Source organism: Onychomys torridus, chromosome 1 (genome assembly GCF_903995425.1).
Source record: "Onychomys torridus chromosome 1, mOncTor1.1, whole genome shotgun sequence".
Lineage (NCBI taxonomy): Eukaryota > Metazoa > Chordata > Mammalia > Rodentia > Cricetidae > Onychomys > Onychomys torridus.
Window position 1 is genome coordinate 155525291 of NC_050443.1, and position 25392 is coordinate 155550682.

At 40.5% G+C, this 25392-nt stretch overlaps 1 protein-coding gene across 12 annotated transcripts in view; it reads right to left on the reverse strand.

Annotated features, from left to right (window-relative positions):
- The window catches only part of Cpeb3 (cytoplasmic polyadenylation element binding protein 3), a 193835-nt gene that overhangs the window by 132049 nt on the left and 36394 nt on the right, over window positions 1–25392 (reverse strand). The window lies entirely within an intron of this gene.

Here is a 25392-nt window from a genome sequence, read left to right on the forward strand (position 1 = left end):
ATAAACATCCCTTTTAACTAAGTGGAGTGGCCTTAATAATTTCACCAATATCTGGCACCAGGAAAACTCTAACTACAAATGGCACCCAACGTGTTGGCAAGAGTTTCCACCTAAAACCTGAGAAAAAAGATTCTAAACAGAGCTAAAAACAGCTTCCTAGTTGTCTAAGTTAGCGGCAGCCTGCTGGTTTGAGCTACTATGGCGGGTTCCTGGAGGGTTCGTCTGACCTGCACTGTGGCGGGAATGAGAAGTCTACGAGAGGCACTTTACTCTGCTGTGTGGTAGATTTAGCCTTTGCCAGTTAAAAAAGGAAACGAAAAGAAAAAGTTTCTGGGCTATGCACTACTTTGATGGAACTGCTTCTGAGAGTTGATGGTACACATGGCTCCAGACCCAGAGCTGGTAGTAAACTGCACCACCAACATGTTGGGAAGCTGAGGTGGGCGGAGCCAGCAGCCTCAGCAGAGTTTCAATCTTACAAAGATATATATTACACAGAGAATATGGTTTGTGTTGTCTTTGGGATGTTTAACTACAAAAAAAGATTTGATTGTAAAAGCTGTTGAGTTAAACAAATATGTAAATTTTAAAGGTACCTTGACTTCAAAATTTGGATATAAGGATATGTTGCTTTGGAAAAGAGGCTCTGCTTTTGTTTCCACAGAAAGCCAGAAGCTGTGGATTTGTTCCAGATTAAGGTACATCAGGTTTGATCAGCCAAGACCACCTGAAAGGTCTCCAATGACACCATGGCCCAGATGATCCAACATCCAGAATGGTTTCAAGGCAACTGGCTCAGAGGTTTACCCTCACAGACTACTCCATAATCCTAAAATTTTCTTTGTGTCCCCATAAGATACAGCGCCCCCCTCCAGCAGGAAGTAGTAAGAGAAACTATGCCCAGTTTCCCAAAATTATCAAGCTGGCTTTGGAGATGGAATTGGCTCACTCCTTCTCTAAACCCAGACATATTGCTAAAAGAAAAGGTTAAGAGATTTTGTATCCCAAATCAGAAGAGCCCTCTGGTGTGGGACAGAGAAAAACCACTATTTTTATTTAAATCAGGTTGATTATAAATGTGATCTCTTTCTAAAGATAAAAAGGGGATATGATATAGATATAATAGGATGAAAGGGTAGATTAAGGAACTTACTTCTAAAGAGCAACAACTTGTTTAAAATGTTTTTCATTGGTATAGATTTTAGTCTATTGATACAAACTTAATTTTGTTATACTGTGTGTATATTTCTACTCTTGTTTAAGGTATTATGTTTGTACTGCTCATTTAAAATTGTACTGGATAATTAAAAATGGACTAATAATTAGTCATCTATGATAATCATACTCGTAGCCATGTTAGTTAAGTCTTCTAGGTATACACAGAGATATTTCAAATAGATAGGTAATCTTCAAATACTTCAGAGACCTACAGAATATGGCATTTAAAATACTTTTAAAATTTAGACTTTCTAGACAGTGAGACATGTCTGCTCCTGGCAGCACCGTTTTACTTCAGAGAGGAGGATGGGCATCGAAGACACTCCATATGGAGTTTATCTTCACCTTGACAAAAATAGCCATTTGGGCAAGAAACTGTTCTTGCCTGGACTGCTTGATCAACTGGACATGCAGGACCCATAGAAAGGTGACCACTGAACTTTGCTTGACAGAATGGTCCTTCATGTAGTTAGAGTTTTCCTGCCTGGCCCACAGTCAGGACAAATCTCTCTTACCTGCCAGTTCCACAGTCACTCAGACCCAACCAAGAAAGCATATAGAAACTTACATTGTTTATAAACTGTATGGCTGTGGCAGGCTTCTTGTTATCTACTTTTTTTTATCTTAAATTAACCCATTTTTGTTAGTCTATATTTTGTTATATGGCTTGTGGTTTATCGGTGTCTTTACATGTTGCTTTTTATGGCGGCGGCTGGCGGTGTCTTTCTCCAACCTTTTATTTTTCAGAATTTTCTTTTTTCTTGTCCCGTCTATATTTTCTGTCTGGCCATTGGCCAATCAGAATTTTATTTACATAGAGCGATATCCATAGCATTTTCCCTTTTTTTTTTTTTTTTTTTTAAGGGAGGTTTTAACTTTTACATAGTAAAATTACATATAACAAAACAATTATCAAGCAAGAATTACAGTTACAATATGATATCCTATCTATCTTATATTTGTGAGTCCAAGGTTTTATATCTAACTTATCTTTTATCATAACTGAGAAAATTATAACTATCTAGTCTTTAACCATATCAAAGACCTCAAAAGGATATAATATAACCTGAGAACCGGGAGAAGGATGCAAGCAACTTTCGGGAGTCTTGTAAGAGTAGACAGAGACAGCTGGCAGCCTGGACAGTCACCTAGTGTTCCTTTGTAATGTTGGGGCATTTGTCTTTAGCCCACAGGGCTAGAGTCTCTTGGTTATTTCTCTCAGTGTCCTGTAGAATGTCTGGCGGTTTCCTCTCACAAATATAAGATAGATAGGATATCTTCTTTAATATTGTAACTGTAATTCTTGCTTGATAATTGTTTTGTTATCTGTAATTTTACTATGTAAAAGTTAAACCTCCTTATTTAACAAAAAAGAAAAGGGGAATATCACTGTGGATATCACTCTGTATAAATAAAGTGCTGATTGGCTAGTAGCCAGGCAGGAAGGATAGGGTAGGTGGGACAAGGAAGAGGAGAAGGCTGGGAACAGGAAGGCTGGGAGAGACACCGGCAGCCGCCGCCATGAGAAGCAACATGTAAAGACACTGGTAAGCCACAAGCCATGTGGCAAAGTATAGATGAATAGAAATGGGTTAATTTAAGATAGAAGTAGATAACAAGAAGCCTGTCATGGCCATACAGTTTGTAAACAATGTAAGTTTCTGTGTGTTTACTTGGTTGGGTCTGAGCGTCTATGGGCCTGGTGGGTGAGAGAGATTTGCCCTGACTCTGGACCAGGCAGGAAAACTCTAGCTACAACATATGCCACCATGCCTGGCCTAAAAATAAATGACCACCACATCCAATCTAAAAGTAAATGACTTTTAAAGGATGCATTCTTACTGGCCAGTATGGTAGTCACTATCCCAATATGGATGCTGAATACTTACACTGCTGATAAAACAAACTGAAATGTGTTATAGGTATAAAATGCACACTAGATTTCAGACTTAGTATTAAAAATATGTAAAAATATCTAGTTAGTTTATATGGTCAACACATGTTTATTGTAAGTTTATTGCTCATAATAACTAATAACAGCTAAGTAATATATATATTTGGGGGGGGGGCATGTTTTCAGACAGGGTTTCTCTGTAGCTTTGGAGCCTGTCCTGGAACTCACTCTGTAGAACAGGCTGGTCTCAAACTCACAGACATCTGCCTGCTCCTGCCTCCCGAGTGCTGGGATTCAAGGCACCACACCCGACATAAAATATATTATTAAAAAGTATAACTGGAGTTGGGGATTTAGCTCAGTGGTAGAGTGCTTGCCTAGCAAGCACAATTCCATCCTCAGCTCCGGCAAAAACAAAAACAAAAAAAACCCAAAAAACTATACCTGGGCTACAAAGTAATATCCTGCCTCAAAATTACTTTCACTATTTTCTTTTCTATCCACTTGTTTGGAGACAGGGTCTTGCCCTGGCTACTTGGAACTTGCTATGTGGCTGATAGCTGGCCCTGAACTTGTGGCAGTGCTTCTGCCTCTGCCTCAGGCATGTTGTCACTGCACCCAATTCTCTTTTAGCCTTTATTGTAGCCCAGGCTGGGCTCTATTCTGGTGCTCCAACACAAGCGTGGCGACACAGCTGTCTTAGCACTCAGGAGGTTGAGCCTGATGCGTTGTCTAGAGTGTGAGACTGCACTGTATCACACAGTAAGATTCTTGTCTCAAAAACAAATGCCTTTGGCTATCTAGAAAGCTTGAGGACAGCCTGGGCTAGGTATGACCTTGTTTCAAAATATCACAACAGAACAAAAACTACTGGCTACTCCAGGGCTCAATCAACCCTCTTGCCTCAGTCTCCTAGTAGCCTCAGGTATGCCCCACTGTACCACCTCTTTAATTTTAAATGTGCTATTAGATTTTTTAAATTGTCTATGAGGCTTGTAGTCTATTTCTTTGGGCAGTGTTACATCAGACAAATACATTTAATAGTAAGTAACTCTGCTTGAATTCCTGTATTCCTAAGGCCACTAATTATTCTAGCAACCTAGGCCAATTACAAACTTAACCAACCCTTGCCCCAAATTTTGCTTATTGATAACTCTTGTACTAAAACTCTTGCACTGTTCTTTGCCCCCAAACATTTCTGAAATATACCAACATTCCCCACCTTCCAAGCCAGGGTGCTCATTCCACAAGTTTAGGAAACTTGTTTTCTATGACTGATAGGTTTCCTTAACTGGTCTTCATGTAGAGAGCTTTGATAGAAGTCAATGGATTGCGTGGGGTTTTTTTTTGTTTTTGTTTTTGTTTTTTTTTTTTTTTTTTTTTTTTTTGGAGCAGAGGATCGAACCCAGGGCCTTGCGCTTGCAAGCTAAATCCCCAACCCCGCACTTCCTTTTTTTAAAAGTTGTATTTAAGAAGCATTAAAAGTTTAATAAATAGAAACCATGAAATTCAGTTAATGATATAATTTATACAGTTATTCTGTTTAGTGATTTACATTATCGAAATCAAAATTCATACTTATAGTAAGTAATCTAGCTTATTTCAGAAGAATCAATCATGTGTGTACTAAGATTCCTGGTATGATGAAGTACAAGAACACAAGATTAATTCAGAGCAAGAGATATAAAAAGTCAACTTCACTGAAACCTAAATCTCATAAACAGGCCAGAAACATGGCACAAATTTTTAGAAATAATTATTTTTATGGTTTGATACCTGATACAAAAATAGTTCAAAGCAGAGGTGACTCAGGTTTCATATCAGACACTAAGCAAACACAGATGTCTCATTACATCTTCCTACAGCCTCAGGACTCAGTGGGCACCATTTTAAAGGCAAGCAGCAGGAGTAACTCTCCCAGCCTGTGGCTAATTATAATGCGGCAGATTAGCTGAAGCCCAGTCTCCCAAGACAGACAGAATCACACCCTACCATTTGCCTCTAACCAGCAGCCACATGGAAAGTCCAGAATGATAGAAATAACAGCCATACTTATGAAAAGCTGTTAGTTGGAATGTGAAATGTTCACTCCAGGCTCAGGTGGTAAAGCTGGGATTCACAGCTGGGGATATTACCTTTGGGGATCTAGAAACTTCAGGAGATAAGGCCTCCTTGGAGGAAGTAGGGCCCTGGGAACAGGTCCTTTTCTTGCCCCGACCCCTTCCTATCTTTCTCTTTCTGCTTCCTTGCCACAAGGTGAGTGATGTGCTCACCATGCATTCTTGCCACTGTGATTTCTGCCTCCGTACAGGCCCACAGCAATGCAGCAAATCAACTGTAGACAGAAAAAATAAGCCCAAAATACCCTCTTTCCTCCTTTTAAATTTCTTGTCACAACAAACAGATTAGCTTTTTAAAAAGCTAATTTTATCACCCAAGCCAAAGATACACAAAACCAGTCATACCAATGACTGTTTTCAACCACTGAATACATGTTACTCACAAGCAACACAAATATTTTCACTTACCCCAAAATGATCATCCATCTCATCTGCTGTGGTCTGGATATACCCCCAAATGCCCATACTGAAACTGAATCCTCACTGTGGGAATATTAAGGGGTAGAGCCACTTCAGAAATGATCAATGGACTAGTAACAAGGCGAGAAGGATCTAGGTGAGACTTTTTTGCCATCTGAGGACATAACATCACCCTCTTGTGAGGACATAGCAGCAAGAAACCCATTTGGAAACAGAGCAGCCCTCAAAAGACAACAAACTAAGCACCTTTATCAACTGTGATGAAAAAAATGTACGTTGATTAGACATTACCCAGTCTATGGCACTTTGTTACCGCAGCACAAATGGGCTGATGGACTAAGACTTACTGTGACCATTTCATTTCCACATAGGTCGCCCTTTTACAATACTGATCTATGTGAGATGTCATCAGCCTCGACCACTGGTAATCTATACAAGGCAAATTATGCTGAACATACTGTATTTCTGAATCCTTTGATGGTTTAGAGCAAACACCTGATGTCTTAGGGGCATCATGACTATTACGATCACACCACAGGAGATTAAAAACTAGGTTTTGAACTTGCTTATGATACCCTGTAAAAAAAATTTCTTAATATAAATGCTTGATGTAAGTTTGTCTGCCTATAGCTTGCTGGAAGAAAAAAAGAATACAAAATGAGCAACTGCTTAGCTTCCTGGCCTGTATAAAATGGCTGACTTTTTAAATATTTAATTATTGTAACAAGAGCTGAAGCATCCTTTTACTCAGCTTTGTCCTCTTTGCTGAGTCCTCCCCACTGTCTTCCTTTGTCCTTTAACCTCTATGTATTCAATGCATGCTCTATTATTTATGTCCCTGTAACAGAATGTGTCACTGCAACCCCTCATCCGCTTTGCCCACTATACCCCACAATGAGAAGGAATGTATTCACTGAAAGAGATTTCTACCTTTCCTCCTCATGCCAGGCCTTCAGTTTTTTCTGGGTTTCACATTTAACAGAATCTCAGCCTAAATTAGAACATCAACTACCTCATATTCTAGTTGGAAAAGAAAATCTTGTGTTCTACCTGCAGGGCTCATCTGTCTTAAAATAGCTCCTCTGGAACAGCATTGTGTGCTCTGCATCACTCCAAGCTGATGGCTGAAAGCGAATGCTCTATACTGGCAGACAGGTAGCCAGAAGCAGTGAGCTCGAAAACATTACCTTCCAGCCATTCTCTCAGCTCTTCAGGACACTGAAGACAGGAGGTAAAAATATGGTGAAACCAATGGCCACACCACGCCCCAGCCTTTACCATGCTAAATCTAAATGCCTTTGAAAGAATTTAGCTTTTTAAAAATTCATCTGAGGTTTAACTGTGTAATCTAAAGTAGTAACAAAGTCTGCTTTATTCTGTTTCAAATCAAAGCAAATTTTAATTTAACAAACACTACAAAATACTATTTTTCATCAGCATTGATGAATGATTCAAACTACTCAGGTTGTATTTTTACAGTGTTAACAGCCAACCATTTAAACTAGACTTAACACTTTTGATAAGGTCACGACCTAGCTTTAAATAAAAATGCTTTTTAAATCAGGTATGGTGGTTGCCAGGCAGTGGTGGTGGCGCACTCCTGTAATCCCAGCACTCGAGAAGCAGAGCCAGGCGGACCTCTGTGAGTTCGAGGCCAGCCTGGGCTACAGTGTGAGTTCCAGGACAGGATCCAAAAAAAAAAAAAAAAAAAAAATTCAGGTATGGTGGCACATAACTCTAATTCTAGCACCTGGGAGGTAGAAGTAGGATTGGAAGTCATTCTTAGTTGCACAATGAGTTTGAGGCCAGCCTTGGCTATATAGGATCCATGAATAAAAAGAATGAGTAAATAAATATGTTTCTTTTCATTCCCTGATAAGTTCCCCCTCAAAAGAGCAGTGCAGTGCCTGATAGAGCATTATCTTAAACTGCTGTATCAAAATTCAATGTGCTGGGCATAGCAGTGCACACCTGCAGCCCCAGTACTTGGGAAGTAGTGGTAGAAAATCAGAAATTCAAAGTCGTACTTAGTTACACGGTCAGTTTGAAGCAGCCTGGACTACATGAGAGCCTGTCATTCATAAATAAACACACAGATAGAAAGAAAACTAGGCCATAAATTAATGCAGCAGAACTAAAGTCCTAAAGTCTAATCTCAATTTCATTAAGGTTTTATTAATAATGTTCAGACTAGCCAATGATCCTGACCCCCAGTGAGTTTATTCAACTTCAGTATGCTGCTTTCATTTCTTTTTATTCTCTATGATCTTCCCATATGAGTGACTGGTGAGCAATTACTTATAGTTCTTTGTAATGCCAGGCTATAATCTGCAAACAAGATGACTAGTCAGCTAACAAACTATAAATTATCAGGGTATGAAAAAGAATCAGGCTAAAAATAAAATTCCTGATGTAGAATGCTAGTTATTCCTTCTCTTAGATCTTTTACTCAGAAGCCCATGAAGTGATCTGCACTAGTAAAGTCCCTTCTAATGTATTAGGAACTACAAAAGAGTATGGGCAATGTAGATGTCAAATCACCTCTTCAGACATTCCAGACCCGACAGCCTTCCTTCTGAAATCCCTCTTCTGTAAATTCCAACTGGTTTATAAGACATGACCATTCTCATCTGCCACTAGTAAGCGCTTTCACCTCTGGATTATTTTCCCAACTATTTAAGCCCAGGGGCCACTGTAGGTATCCCCCATCCCCTCTCTTTTATTCCTATGACTAAGTAGATCTCCTAGTTATTTCTTGAGTCCTTTCAACCAATAAGTCCTCACAAGTTAACTGGCTTTTTACCTGTGTTTAGTTCCTGACGACCTATTTCCCAAAATAATCTTCCTGAAATAAAATTATGATTACTTCAGTCAACACCTCAAAAGCCTTACAATGGCTATACCTCTCAGCTTAAGAGTCCTCCACGTGGGCTGGTGAGATGGCTAAGCAGAAAAAGGAGCGTGCTGCTGGACAGTGGAAGCCTGATGACCTGAATTCAATCCCCTAGAACCTACACAAGGTGCAAGGAACGAACTGATTCCATAAGCTTGTCATCTGACTTCTTCCACACCTGTATCATAATGCACATGAACACACACAAATAATAATTTTTACAAAGTCTTTCTGCAGTGTAAATCTGTGGTGCAGCTCACTGGTAGAGAACATATTTTGCATGTGTAAAGCCCTGCTTTGACCCCAGCACCCAAACGTTGATATGATAGATGTTAGATGTTAGATGTTAGAATGCCCTTTGTGAGCTGGCCCTCCCTGTTTCTCCAGCCTTAGCTCTTGTTTACCTCACTCCCATCTCAAATCTTCTGCTCTACTCAGCACACCATGCTATTTCTTGTTTATGCACCTGCTCCTCCCACTGCTTAACGAAGAATCTTTGGTGCATTCTCCCATCCAGTCTCTTGTCTACCTATGGAACTTTATTTAGACAGTTCTAAATAAAGCACTGGGATGGCTGAAGCCATTTATGACACAGTGTTTAGTCATTAAAACCTAAAGTTTGGGAAAGCAAGACCCAGCACTACAAAAAAATTAAAATGCACTTGAAAATAATCTAAATCGTCTGAATATAGAGACATTTGGGTACCTGAAACTTATTCTTATATAAAACAATATGCAGTCATCAAAATCTTTATAAATTTAATGATATAAAATGCTTTAAAGAAAAAGGAGCTGAAATGATGTACACAAATTACCTCTACTTTATCAAGCACATTGTACATATACATAAAGATCATTGAAGCCAGATACAGTTACATTTATCTTTAGTCCCAGGACAAAGGAAGCAGAGACAGGCAGACCTCTATGAGTTCAATGCCAGCCCAGTCTATAGTGAGGACTCTGTCTCAAAAAACAAAAGAAAAGATGGTAGATGGATAGATGGGTGGATGGATGGATGGATGGATGGATAACTGGGCCAGCCAGATGGCTCAGCGTGCTGAACAGTGGTGGTGCACGCCACTTTGGGAGGCAGAGGCAAATGGATCTCTGTGAGTTTGAGGCCAGCTTGGCCTACAGAGCGAGTTCCAGAACAGCCAGGGCTACATGGAGAAACCTTGCCTCAAAAAAAAAACCACACAACAACAAAAAGATGGCTGGGCATGAGAAGGTACTTGCCTCACAAGCCTAGCAATGAGCTAGATCCTGAAACTCACATAAAGGTGAGAAGAAAAAAACCACTCCACAAAGTTGCCCCTTGACTGAAATACACTAGTTTTAAAATAATAATGAAATGCAGTAACTGGTGGAAAACATAAAATACTAGAACACTTCTGTCTGGGTAATAGAATTAAGGGTAGTAATTTTCGTCAAGTTTTAAAATTGAAAACATGAATTACTTTCAAAAAACATTTTAAAAAATTGAAAGTACTTTAAACGATGAAGATTTTCTGAAGGTTTTCCAAGCCCCCCACACAAATTTAACCATTCTTTCCCTTTGATTCATGCACATACTCTTTGTGGGCATATCATGTTCTATTTTAAGCCTCATCATTTTCTATTTTAATACATGTCTGGGAGTAGAAAAAGACTGTAATATGGTTCACCTTCATCACTAGTAGACAAGCCCTGGTAAGCAAGGAGTGTTTACAGAAGTTAAATTATTCTTACACTGTTAACTACATGTAAGCTCACTGATAAATACATTATCAATTGTCTGTAAATGTGAAAAATAACACATGCAGACAATGCTATGTATTTAAAGTCTCCCAGGTTATTACCACAGCCTATGGGACACCACAGTAAGAAGGTCCTTGCCCTTGTGTGCCCCACATTCTACTGTGGCAGAGGGCCCTCACCCAAAATAAAATGAGACAAAGCTGTTCATTTCAAAGTGTTCAGTGCTTGGAGACAATGTGGGGTGAGGGGAATTGGAAAAGGTCTAGAAAAAAGCAACATGGGACAAGACCAGGAGCAAACAGCTGAGGAGCAACAACAACAAAAGAAAAAGACAGACAGACAGAGAGACACACAAAAGAAATGAGCTTCCAACCCGGGCAGTGGTGGCACACGCCTTTAATCCCACCAGTCTGGAGGCAGAGCCAAGCAGATCTCTGTGAGTTCGAGGCCAGCCTGGTCTACAGAGCGAGATCCAGGACAGGCACCAAAACTACACAGAGAAACCTCATCTTGGGGGAAAAAAAAATTTTTTTAGGGTTCCTTGTGATCCTGGATGCTGGATGGTAGATCGAGCAGAGTTCTCCAGAAAACACCACTGGATTGCACTTCACCTCTCCTGGATCCTGTAACCAAGCCTTTTACTGGCTGTAAGTTACGCCCAAATAAACCTCCTTTTTAACTAAAACAAAACAAAGACAAAAAACCTAGTTTCCATTCCTCCTGCTACCTCACAGCTTCCTCCAGTCTTAAGGAGGCTCACACTCTCTAATTCGCAAGAATGTCTAAGGATTAAATAAGAGAATGTCGTGAGAAGGGAGAGGCGGGTGCCTGGCCTTCCGGTCTGAGTCTGTGTTAGCTATCTCTGCCTGGACAGGAATACCAAAGTGATGCACCAAAAGGCAGAATACATGGTGATGGCTTCCAGCAAACATGCCAAAAGGAAGCCAAGGGAAATTTTGCAGTTAATTAACAAAACTGCCACCAAAGCTCTCCTCCTTAACCATTTATCTGAGTCTGCCAGGCAAACACAGAAGCAGACTTATAACAAATGACACAGTTACCTCAGCTTTCCCTCAACATCTCATAAACCTTACTGGTTCCTTCTCACTTTAGTCCTCTGCATATCTAGGTTATGGTTCTCTGTTAAAAAAGAAAACAGCATTCCTACCAGACTGTAAGAGAGAGGCATTTCTGTGCACATACACTTCTTGTCTCTTAACTGCTGATCTGAAACCTAAGATCCGGGACTCCTGGAGTGTGAACAGGGCTCAGACTGCCAGGTCACTAAGCTGTTTCTTCTAAAATACTGCCTTCCGTCATCAGTCTTCAGGTCCTACTGCACCTGTAAGATTCAAAATACAAAGTACAAAGCACACGAGAACACAAAGCACCCAGCACCAATGAAGCAAAGAGAAGCCTCACAAAGACATGGAACCTATTGATGTCTTGATCAAACTTTCTACCCCAAGAACTATGAAAAATAAATTTCTATTTTTTTTTAAATTTTAAAATATAGAAAATCTTTTGCTCTTTATATCTTGGTTTCCCAGTCTCACAATGCTGGAATTAGGCTAGCTGAGCAGCTCTATTATCACCTGCTTTTTGTCAAACTATTAAAGCAGAGTTTTCTCCTTAGAATTTTTCATTCAATCTGATTAATTACTATTGTGTCCACATGCATGATGAGATGCAGAGGCAGGCACTTGCCATGGCCTACATGTGAAGTCAGAAAACAAAATCACGGAGTTGGTTCTCTCCTTCACCTTTTTATAGGTTCTGGGGATTGAACTTGGTCATCAAGCTTTCACAGCAAGCTCCTTTATCCACTAAGCCATCTCACCAGCCTTCTAAGTATTTCTCAGTGTTATTATGAGAGTCATCCTGACACTAATTCTTCTCAGTTCTATTATTAATAATGTGACTTGGAAAGTCAGGAATAAACCAGATCACAGTGACAGAATAAATTAACTGTAAATGAATAAAGTGATTGGACTGGACAAGGTGATGCATACCTTTAGTCCCAGCACTCAGAAGGCAGAGACAGGTAGAGTTCAAGGCCAGTCTGCAACACATAATAAGACCCCAGCACTTTGGAATCCAACCAGCCCTCAGCTCTACAGCAAGTTCTTCTCTCAAAGGACCAACAAAGGAGCAGGCCATGATAGCACATAGACAGCATGTCTATAACCGCAGCAATCTGGAGGCAACGGCAGAAGGACCACCATCATCACAAGTCCTTTTTGTGTCAAAACAAAAACCCTTCTCACAAAGCTTGGGGTGGAAATCGAGTAGAGTGTCTACACACCAATAACAAGGCCCTGGGTTTAACCCAGAAGGGAAAAAAATTCTCCAACTTACTTCTTAGCACATCAGATTTGCAATCATAGTCTCAGCCCAGAAACAAAGTGTTCTTAGTCTAGAAACAATAACATATATTTTTACAAATTACAGATATTCTTTATGACACTATACATATTTGCCTATGGTTTCATATTCTATGATGCCTGACAGAAATGCTAAAACAGAAAATGTTTCGAGAGTGTTAAATACGTACATTATAAAAAACATAAAACTGACCGACTTGGGTTTTCATCTATGTAGTAAAGATGGACTGCTAGGCACATCTAGGAATTGGCTAACACTGTAGCACTATCAATTTTAGTTAACCACATACTGAGTACTAAAGAAAGGGAGTCTAGGGGCTGGAGAGCTGGCTCAGAGATTCAGAGCACTGAATGTTCTTCCAGAGGACCTGAGTTCAATTCCCAGCACCACAAGGTGGCTCACAACCATCTGTAATGAGATCTGGTGCCCTCTTTTGTATACATAATAACTAAATAAATCTTAAAAAAAAAAAGAAAAAGAAAGAAAGAAAGAAAGAAAGGGAGTCTACTTCTTTGCCCTGTTGATCTGGCTCTTTAAATGAGTTTGGATGCTCAAACAATGAAGTTATTTGTCTTTATAATAAATAGCCTCATGTATACAGAGCTTACCATGTTTCCCCCTTTGTGTATATTAATTCTATGTTTCTCCCAAATTATATTAAAAACCCATTTATATTTCTCTCTGCTGAGATCTGCTCACAGAGATTTATGTCATAATACATATTACTTCTGAGAATTATGTAATAGTGCCTCTGGGGAAAGAAAAACAGGCTTTATTCTCAGGTGCTGAGTTGTAGTTTAGTTTGTGAGTGCTTTCCTATTTCAACTATAGAGTAGTTCATACAAGGAAGTTTATCCAGAATATATAAAGAGTACTAAAGGAGCTAAGTGTAGTAATACATGCCTGTAATCTCAGTATTCAAAAAGTTCAAGTCAAAGGAATACCACAAGTTCAAAACCAACCTGAGCTCCACAGTTTCAAGTCAGCTGGGGCTGCACAGTGAGACTGTCTCAAATACACACACACACACACACACACACACACACACACACACACACACCCCACATGTTTAACAGGTGAAAATAGGTCATCTGGACTCCCACAAAGCAACCTATCTGGGACACTATAAACACCACTTGTGGAAAATTTATGAATCTACCTACCATTGCAAGCATAATAATCTCCCCAGGATGTGCCCTTGATTTATGACTATGTTACCTAAATTCTCAACTTGTCTAACTTGTCAAGAGTCAAACTAAAGGCTCTATCCTGAATTCTATCTCTTATAACCATACTGACCCCTCCCCCTCAGAAAGATAGGCATAGCCTCCAGGAAAGTGTTAATAAGAACTTTCTCTTGGAGCTTTGGTATCTCCAAAAAATATGAAAATCAACACTTGTAGCAGTCAGGAAATTGAGTGTTTTTGTGGCATAATCTTTTTGTGCACTGTGAAGATGTGTCATTCTGACTGGTTTAATAAAAAGCTGAGCAGGATTTCCAGGCACACAGGACACTGGGAAGAAGAAAGCATGGTCACCATCTGCTAAGAGGGAATAGACATGTAAAAAGAGGTAAAAGCAGGGTTGGGGATTTAACTCAGTGGTAGAGCACTTGCCTAGCAAGTACAAGGCCCTGAGTTTGGTCCTCAGCTCTGGAAAAAAAAAAAGAGGTAAAAGCCACGAGTCATGTGAGAACATGTAGATGAACAGTAATGGGTGGTAGTGGTACATGCCTTTAATTCCAGCACTCGGGAGGCAGAGCTAGGCTGATCTTTGTGAGTTCAAGGCCAGCCTGGGCTACAGAGTGAGTTCCAAGAAAGGCACAAAGCTACACAGAGAAACCCTGCCTCAAAGAACCAAAAAAAAAAGGATTAATTTAAGTTATAAGGGCTAGTTAATAACATGCCTAAGCTATCAGCCTATCGTTTATAATTAATAAGAAGTCTCCGTGTCATTATTGGGGAGCCTACAAATGGTCTGACTACAAATGGTGCCCAATGTTCAGCCACATATAAGCACATAGGACCTGAGACAGCTTAAAACAAGGTTCTAAACATACAAAAATGGAGCCAAATGCAGCTCTCTCATGTCTCTCATGCTGGCCATGGGAGTCTCCCAGCAGCTGCCAGCCTGAGCCACCAGGGCAGTGCACCGTGAGCTAAGTCACAAGGCAGGTTTGAGGTTGTGCTCATGCAGACAGAAAAGGTTCAGATGGAAAAAAAGTGTCTTGTTAACTTTGAATTTTTTTAATGCTAATGTATAAAAAAACAATAGCTGCTGGATTATTAAAACTGCTAAATTAAATCAACCTATATATTTAAAAAAATGTCTTGCCGGGTGGTGGTGGCACACGCCTGTAATCCCAGCACTCAGGAGGCAGAGGCAGGTGGATCTCTGTGAGTTCAAGGCCAGCCTGGTCTACAAAGCTAGTCCAGGACAGGCTCCAAAGCTACATTGAAACCTGCTGTGGATATCGCTCTGTGTAAATAAAGTTCTGATTGGCCAGTGGCCAGGCAGGAAGTATAGGTGGAGCAAGAGAGAAGAGAAGGTGGAGTTAATAACTGGGAGGTGGAAGGCTGGATGGAGAGAGACACCGCCAGCCACCGCCATGACAAGATGTAAGGTACTGGTAAGCCACGAGCCATGTGGCAAAGTATAGACTAACAAAAATGGGCTAAATGTAAGAGTAAGAGCTAGACAATGGTAGGCCTGAGCTAATGGCCAAGCAGTTTAAATAATATAAGTGTCTGTATGATTATTTTATACATGGGTTGTGGGACCGTGGGGGCTTGGTGGAACCTGGAGAGAAGCTCTCCAACTACAGAAACTCTGTCTCAAAAAAAAAAAAAAAAAAAAAAGTCTTAACTTCAAAATGGAAGTCGAATAATGTGTTGCTTTGGGGGAGAGGTTATGCTTTTGTTTCCACAGGATTCCTTCCAGATTAATAGAGATCAGATTGATCAGGGAAGACCTCCTAAAAATTCTGGCTACAAACATAAAGAAATAAACCTAAAATAACTACAAGACAGGTGATGTATATTTTAGCTGCTCAAACATAAAACAAATAATCGGGGATTGGGGATTTAGCTCAGTGGTAGAGTGCTTGCATAGCTGGGTTTGGTCCTCAGCTCTGGGGGAAAAAAAAACAACCCAAATAATCATCTTTGGCTGGCTTGTGTACAATGCACAATCTATACTTGTGTTAATGCAGATATGTATGTTACCTTTGAAAGTTTATGTTTTCAGAGCAAGGGGACCAGACACCAACAAAAACAGATGGCCCAGGTGATCCAGCCTCTCAGAGTGCCTCTATTGCAGTTTCCTCAGAGTTCTGCATCCAGAACAACTTCAAGGATGCTGACTGAGATGGTCCAGCCTCACCGACTATTTGAGCGAGGACTTGACTATTATCCTAATTTTCTCACGGTCCCCCAAAGATGTCAGTGCCTCCCCCAGACATCAGGAAGCAGTCTAGAGAACACAATGCCTGCCCACATTCCCAAGAGATGGGTGGGTGGTTTTTGATCATTAAGTGGGTTATGGATATTTGTCATCATTCAGGGGGGTTAGTTACAAGTAGTTATTGGTAATGGTCAGAAAAAAAAAAAACAAGCTGAACAAAGGAGATTAGATTTAGGGATCTTGTTCTGAAAAGAAAAAGGGGGGATATAAAGATAAGATGAAAGGGTAGATTAGTGTATCTACTTTCAAACTAAAAAAACAACTACTAGTCTCAAATTTTTTTATTTTTTGGCCAGAGCTGAGGACCGAACCCAGGGCCTTACACTTGTTAGGCAAGTGCTCTACCACTGAGCTAAATCCTCAACTCCTAGTCTCAAAAATTTTATGCTGGTATGGATTTTTGTATATTGATACAAAAAGTTAATTTTGTATGCTGTATATGTTTCTATTCTTGTTAAAGGTATTATATCTATGCAGCTCCTTTAAAGGGGTTATGTAAACTTTTAGTCTTTGAAAGTTATTTAGGATAATATAGGTTAATGGTCATCTATAACTTTCAAACTTAGTCATGTTAGATAGGTTCTCAAGGTCATACAGAGATATATTTTAGATAGGTGATCTTCAAACACTTCAAAGACCTACAGAATGTGGCATTTAAAATGTTTTAATAACATAAGGCTTTTCATGACAGTGAGACATGGCTGCTCCTGGCAGCACCAGTTTACTTCAAAATAGCATGATAGGCATCGAAGAACCTCCATATAGAATTTGCTTTCTTTATAGCAAAAGCTAGCCATTTTTGCAAGAAACTGACTTTGCCTCGACTACTGACAGTATGCTTTGCCAAACTTTGTCAAGACAGGATAGGACAATCCTTCAAAAATTCCTGCTTCACAGAAAAGTCTGTTAGATATTCTAGGTCTGTAGATCAAAGAAGGATACCCCAACATTGCAGAGGAACCTTGGGTGACTGTCCAGAAAGCCAGCTGTTTCTGTCATTTATTTTAGTTTTAGAAGTTGCTTGCTCTGCACTTTCTGCTTACTCAAGTAATATTTTATCCTTCTGGGGTCTTTGATGGAGTTAAGACTAGATAGTTATAGTTATAGTTCTCCTTAGTTATGATAGAAAGTAAATTAGGTACAGAGCTTTGGACTCATCAAGATAGAATAAATAATAAAGTATTTTCTCCAAAATTGCCAAATATAAATAGATTAAACATTGTGAAAGTAATTCTTACCTGATAATTGTTCTTATTATATATAGCCTTAATGTGTTTCCCTTTTTTTATTTAGACAAAAGCGGGTAATGTTGTTGAATAGTCTTTTTGTATACTGTGAATATGTGTCATTCTGAATGGTTTAATAAAAAGCTGAACAGCCAATAGCTAGGCAGGATTTTCAAGCACACAGGATGCTGAGAAGAAGATGGAGTCGCCAGCAGCCAAGAGGGAACACACATGAAAGAAAGCAGGTAAAAGCCATGAGTCACATGGCAACACACAGATAAGTAGAAATGGGTTAATTTAAGTTATAAGAGCTAGTTAATAACAAGCCTAAGCTATCGGCTAAACATTCACAAATAAGAAGTCCCCATGTGATTATTTGGGAGCTGGCAGGCGGAAAAGAAAAATCCACTTACAGAGTGTATTTCCCTCATTATGAATTAATATGTACAGAGCAAGGATAACTCTTACCCACTGGCGAGTTGTGTTAAGCAAGAAGCAAGAAGTCACACATCTCATGTTTGTGACTTAAGTCTATACTCTCTAATCTTCAGTACCATGACTAGATTTCCAAAATACATAGACACTGGACTGGAGATGTAAGCCCAGCTGGGAAGAGTTTCTGTAGCGTGCATGTATCTGCAGACTTATCCTCAAACAGGAATACACATACACACACACACACACACACACACACACACACACACACACACACACACACGCATGCATAACAGATCAGGCCTGAGGCTAAGGGAGATTGCTAGGAGCCAGGCTACATAGTGAGTCCCAGGTCAGCCCAAACCCAACCTAAAGTGGGTTTTACGTTTTATCTCTGTTTTGTTTTTGTTTTTGGTTTTTGTTTGTTTGTTTGTTTGTTTTTTGGTTTTCCGAGACAAGGTTTCCCTGTATAGCTTTGTGCCTTTCCTGGAACTCACTTGGTAGCCCAGGCTGGCCTCGAACTCACAGAGATCCACCTGGATCTGCCTTCCGAGTGCTGGGATTAAAGGCGTGCGCCACCACCACCCGGTTGAGTTTTATCTCTTAAAAAACAAACAAACAAAAAACAAACAACAGTGACCATAATATACAAAGAACCTGTTGGATTCATTTTTCTAGTTCTTCTCCACTTCCAGATACCAAAGTATTACTCTGAACTATGGAATAGCAACAACCCTTCTCTTATTAAGCTTAAATTCTGACTACAATTTTATTAGTTAAGCATGTATCCAAGAGGCAGAACAGTACTACTATAATAGCTAATAGTATCTAATCTTTATAACACTATCATATTCTCTCATAAAGCAAACCAGAAGGCAGTTTCTCTCCACTTTTACTGAGACATAGGAAAGGAGTCACTGCAAGAGTGACTTAACTCTGATCACCAATGACTGTGCCAAGGCTCAGTCAGTGTCTTCCTCATTCCAAACTGCCAAAAGAAAAGGCTACAAAGTAGAAAACTGCATCAGTGTCAGAGATAGTTCAAACACTGTGTCTAAGAGATCACATTGTTACACTAACTCACTGCAAAGTTTTAGAGTTTATACAAAGTTAACCACTTTTCAACATGCAATTATGGAGTACACAATTTAAATTCTGAATGTTTCAGTGGCATAGAAAAGTCCAGTGTTTCCTAGCCCATTTTGTGTGTGTGTGTGTGTATGTGTGTGTGTGTGTGTGTGTGTGTGTGTGTGTGTGTAATGATGAAGAGTGTGTGTGTATGTGTATTCCTGTTTGAGGATAAGTCTGCAGATACATGGAGGTTAGTGTCATACTGGCTTTTACATCAAGTGCTGGATACTGAATTCGGGTACGCGTTGGAGGGGCCAGCACTGTACCCACTGTGTCATCTTCTCCAGCCCCTTTCAATAGAGTATAGAAAATGAGCCTGTGCTGCCAACTACATAATAATGGGTTCTGAAACAGTCTAGGGTGGTTAGGTCTTCTGTAATTGTATGGGCCAGACATGGTGACAGAGGTCCTTAATCCCAGCGCTCTGGAGGCAAACGCGAGCAAATCTTGTAGTTCAAAGCTAATCTGGACTATATACAAATAATAATAAGTCTCCGTGAGTGATTTATTTGGGAGCTGGGTGGTGGGCCACCCAAAAGAGTAAAAAGTAAAAAAAAAAAAAAAAAAAAAAAAAAAAAAAGATCTTGAGCAAACAATGTAAATGTAGTGGCCCTCAATTTCCCAATCAGCATATTGAGGACAATAGTCTTCTACCTCAAAGGAGTTTCAATGAGAAGCTACAAGTGAAATGATTCACAAAGGTCCTGGCCATAGGAAAATGATGAATTATCAGCTGTACCACCAGGACCAGAGGCTTTGATAATTGAGAATACTATCACATAGAAAAAAAGGAATACATGGTATTATATGGCAGTTTGGGATATTTAGATTGTGTTGTGTGAGCTCATCCTACTATGAAAACACAATCCTAAGCAAACAGAAAAGAAAAATAAGTAACATTACACAATATTTTGGAGCTATTCAATGGATGGCACTAAATGAAATCATTGGCCATATTAGAGATTCTGGTCATCATTATAGTAACAATTACTGTAACCCAACTCAACGTAAATTATTATCATTCCTACTTTATAGATGAGATATTCACAGAATTTCTTCCAAATTGTGAAGCAGGGTTGAGTCCAAACCCTACTATTGACATAAAGAACCCACCTGAATTTGGGCAAATCACATACTAGAAATCTGATTTCCTACAGAGTGATCAGAGATTAAGAGCTTCCAAAGGTCCCTTCTAAACTTCCTTGGACAAGAATGTTACTAAGCTGGGCAGTGGTGGCGCATGCCTTTAATCCCAGCACTCAGGAGGCAGAGCCAGGCGGAACTCTGAGATGTGAGTTTAAGGCCAGCCTGGGCTACAGAGTGAGATCCAGGTCAGGAACCAAAACAACACAGAGAAACCCTGTCTTGAAAACAACAACAACAACAACAAACAAACAAAAAGTTGCTTAAATCTAAATTTACCACAGACAGAATACCTCTTTTCTAGCCCTTTCATGTCCATAGGCTCTCCTGTCTCATAATACAGAGTGGCACATGTGTAGTTCCCTCTCTGGAAGGTCCCACTATTCTTAAACTCTGCTGATAAGATTTGCCAACCCAATAGAGAACCTCAATAAAGCCAAGACTGGTTGCATCTGCCTATAACACAAGGTGAAGCAGGAGAGTCTTAAATTTGAGATTAGACTAAACTTGATTCACTGGCCAGCCAGTCTAGCAGAAATAGCAAGTGTCATGTTCAATAAGACCCTGTCTCAAAATATAAAAGAACTAGCAAACAAAGACACCAGAAACTGACCTCTGGCCTCCAAAACCATATATACATAAGGGTGAACGTAACTGTATATATACAAGTATACACACACACACACACACACACACACACACACACACACATTGAAGCCTCACTAAATAGTTCTATCACAAAATCCCTTTGGAGTCCAAAGAGAATCCAAGTTCAGTGAACTCTAACAGCACTAGCACTACAGGAAGCCCAGACATGCAGAGAGACCCAGAGAGACTGGCTAGGGTTCTACGGCCTGAGTGATGTCACTCAGCTCTCAGAAGCTCGCGTATTTACAGAAATGAAACAGCTTTTAGATACAAGTAATCCCTAAAGCAGCAGCCACCTCGAGGCAGGAAAACCAATCGAGTTTATTGGACTAAGAAAGCCTGTGTGGTTTCGAAAGCCACACTGAAAGCCGTGACTGCCTTTACAAACACACCACACAAGGTGTGATGTGGGAAAGGATGGAAGCAAGGGAAGCGACACTGCAAACAACATGAGCTTTTTTGCTTTTCTCTTCTTTTCTTTTTTTAAGTCAGATGTGCTGGAAGCTGGGCACTCAGGAGGCTGAGACACAAGTCTTGGGCAGCCTTAGCTAAGCTTGAGGCCAGCCTGTACTATATGAGAGACCACATTCAGAAATGTACAAGGTCAAACAGACACATTAGAAGAAACACTGTTGAAAGTCTCTTTTAGCACAAGGGGCCTGTTTAAAAAGAACAGATATTAAAGAGCCACGCTTGTGGCTCACTTGTTGTTGTTGTTGTTTTTGTTTGGTTTTCGAGACAGGGTTTCTCTGTGTAGTTTTGCAGCCTGTCCTGGATCTCGCTCTATAGACCAGGCTGGCCTCAAGCTGCCAGAGATCTGCCTGGCTCTGCCTCCCGAGTGCTGGGATTAAAGGCGTGCACCACCACTGTGCCATCTTCTGGCTCCTGTGGACACCAAGTGTACTACTGTGTACACACACACACACACACACACACACACACACACAATTAAAATTTAAAAAAAAATAGGTATTCCATGAACTAAACTTCTCAATTTAGGTCAGGTATGGTGATGCATTCCTGTAATCTAAGCCCTCAGGAAGAGGAAGCAGGAAAATAGCAGTACCATCCATACCAACCCTGGCTAAAGGTGTGACTATCTCCAAACAACAACAAAACAAAAATTAGGCACACCTTTAATTCTGGCACTTGAAAGGCATAGAGAACGGGTGATCTTTGTGAGTTCCAAGCTAGCCAGGGCTACACAATGAAACCCTGTCTCATAAAACAAAACACAAAGAAAACCTCAATTTAAAGAAACCAAATATATCCAGTCCTAAAAAAATGATTTAAATAAATGCACAAAAATGAAATTCTGCCCATTAAGAAACAAGATACTTTGAATTTTTAAACATATTTGACATGGAGCTGGAGAAGTGGCTCAGTGGTTAAGAGCACTGGTTGCTCTTCCAAAGGACTTGGGCTCAATTCCCATCACCCACATGATGACTCACAACCATCTGTTACTTCAGTCCTAGGGGTTCTAGCTTCTCTTCTAGACTCCAGGGCATGGAGGTAGTATACAGACATACACGCAGGCTAAACATGAATACACATAAAATAAATTTTTTGGTTTTTGTTTTGTTTTTTCGAGACAGGGTTTCTCTCTATAGCTTTGTGCCTTTCCTGGAACTTACTCTGTAGCCTAGGGTGGCCTCGAACTCACAGAGATCCGCCTGTCTCAGCCTCCCGAGTGCTGGGATTAAAGGCGTGCACCAGCACCAGCACCACCAACCAGCAAAATAAAAATTTTAAAACAAAACAAAAAGCATACTTGGCACAGTTATTAACACAAACCAAGTCTGGCAAATCTACAAGTAAAGCACAGCCAAGCTATTGTTCGGTTCCAGTTCTACTGCTCTTCTGTTGCTTTTGAGGGAGGATTTCACTCTGTAGCCCAGGATGGCCTCAAACTCATAGTAAGCCTTCTGCCTCAGCCTTCTGGGTGCTAAAATCACAGGCATCCTGGATCTAAAACATTTTTTAAGGAACAGGATTTTGCCAGGCTGTGGGTGGGGAATGCCTTTAAATCTCAGCCTTTAGGAGACAGAGGCAGGAGAGGGGGATCTCTGAGTTTGAAGCCAGCATGGCCTACAAAGCAAGTTCCAGACAGCCAGAGTTACACAGAGAAGCCCTGTCTTGAAAACACCAAAAAATAATTAGTTTTTACCAGGCATGGTGGTGCACACCTTTAATCCCAGCACTGGGCAGCAGGAGTCAGAAGCAGGCAGACCTCTATGAGTTCAAGGCCAGCCTAGTCTACACAGTGCATTCCAGGACAGCCAGGGATATCAGTGTAGAGAGAACCTGTCTCAAAACCAACCCAAACCACAAACAGGTTTTTCACAATGTTGGCCAAGGCATCATCCTGACTCAGCCTCTTGACTGCATACAGGTGTGCACCATTCAGTCCAACTACTCTCGATGCAATGTTACTTCAAAACCTTAAAGGTCCAGCTGGAGAAGTGCAGCAGGTAAGAGCAATTACTACTCTTTCCAGCACCCACATCTGAAAGTTACTGAACATAATTCTAGCTTTAGGGAATCCGATGCCCTCTTCTAGTCTAGGCAGGCACCTGCAGGTACATGACATATACTCACACAGACACATACATATAAATAAAAATTAAAATAGATCTTTAAAAAAAATCTTAAAGGACCATTTTAATAAGAAGTAAAACTGAGATACAGAGTATATATAATTTTTCTTGAGGCAAAAACATGTTTAATTTTAACCAAATGACTCAATCATTTTGGCCCATTCAATAGTGCTACCATCTATTACAAAAAAAAAAGAAAGAAAGAAAAAAAAAACAAAGGTGTGTTGCTCTTACTAGCCCTATAATGGTGTGTTGAAAGTGCTGGCAATCTTCACACTACTACTCAAGATCAGGGACTGGTGTCTTCTTCTGTGGCTCTCACTAGTTTCTGAGACAGACCCTCTCCCTGAACCTGGAGTTCATTGACCAGCAAGCCTTAAGAGACCCTCCTGTCTCTCCAGCATGGGCCAGAACACGCGGTTTTTATGCAGATGCTTCAGAGCAAAATTCAAGTCCTCAAGCACTTAGCCAACATCCATATCTCTGGCCCCTCCATCATTGGTGAAATTTTGGATTATATTTCTTTCCAATCACCCTCCCCAAGACTTTTGTTTGTTTGTTTGTTTTTCAAGACATGGTTTCTCTGTGTCCTTGGCTGGCCTGGAACTCAATCTATAGACCAGGCTGGCCTGGAACTCACAGATCCTCAGAGTGCTGAGACCAAAGATATTCACCAATGTAAGACCTAATCCCCTTTTAAGGTGCTAATTAGTAAAGAGTGGTCATATTCTATAGCCAGATACAATGCCACATAACTGTAGTCTCACTTGCCTGGGAGGCAAAGGTAAGAAGACCACTTGAGTCAGGAGTTCAACAACACTCTGGGCAATGTAGAAAGACCTCAGGCCTCAAAATAAATATGGAAAAAAAAAAATAAGTTTGTATTCAGATGAAATAAACTCCTGAGAATTCAAGATAAGAATTTAAGGGAGACTGAAAACCTGTCAATCAGTTTGATCCCAGAATCCACATAAAGATGAATAAGAGAACGGACTCCACAAGGTTTTTCTCTGACCTCCAAACATAAACCAGGCATGCAAGCTCAAGTGCACTAGTTCTCGTACACTTACACACACACACCACACACAATTATTTTACACATTAAAGAGGAATCTAGATTATTTTCTCTGAGTGGGTTTGGATAGAAAGCCTCAGAATAAAATGAGGAATTGTCAAGGCAGAGGGCCTCTCCAAGTGCCAACTACAGCATTTCCTGTCCTGCTCGCTGCTCTCAACCTACAGAACTAATGCCATTGCAAAGCATCTCCGTTTGTTAAAATGGAAAGAAATAAGATATGAGTATGGTAACCCTAGCACCTGGAAGGTGGAGGCAAGGAGGATCAGGAGTTCAAGGTCATCCTCACCAAACAGCATATTCTGAGACAAGCAGAAGCTATGTAAGACCCTGTTGAGAAGACTAAAATTGTACCTTAATATTAAATTGATATTAATCTTCTTGAAGACCCTTTTGAAATCACATGAGAGCCTTGCACACTGAAGCCTCTCCTCAGGACTAAGAGTGTAGCTCCACAGGGAATGTGCTCAGCATGAGCAAGGCCTGGGCACCAGCCTGGGCACCACCCAGGAAAGCCCCTGACCCAGACAACAAAACTCCTAAACACAACCTAAAGGTTCCGTAGACCTCCTTGAAGTGTCGAGAACAAAGTTCTTGCTATAGCCTTGAGAGATGTTCTCAATAATCCCATTTCCTTGGGACATGACAGGCCCCACCCCAAACATCTGAAAGGTAAAGAGTACAAACTGAAGAAGGCTCCAGCTGTACCAGATTCTACCTTGGTTAAATTGCCAGTCTATCAGCTGTCATCAGGGGTCAAAGGATTCCTTTCCTTTCCTTTTTTTGAGACAAGAACATATACGTAACCCAGGCTGAGCTGGAACTCCCAATCCTATAGCCCAGCCTTGGTGCTGAACTACAAGCTCTCACCACCACGCCCAGATTTTCTCTCACAACAGCCTAAAAGCTTATGGACAGATCAGTTCACAAGTGCCTGGTAGGCCTGTCAGACTGCAAAGGCTCCTGAAGGCACACTCTCAGCACCCCTTTCTGACCCTTCCTACT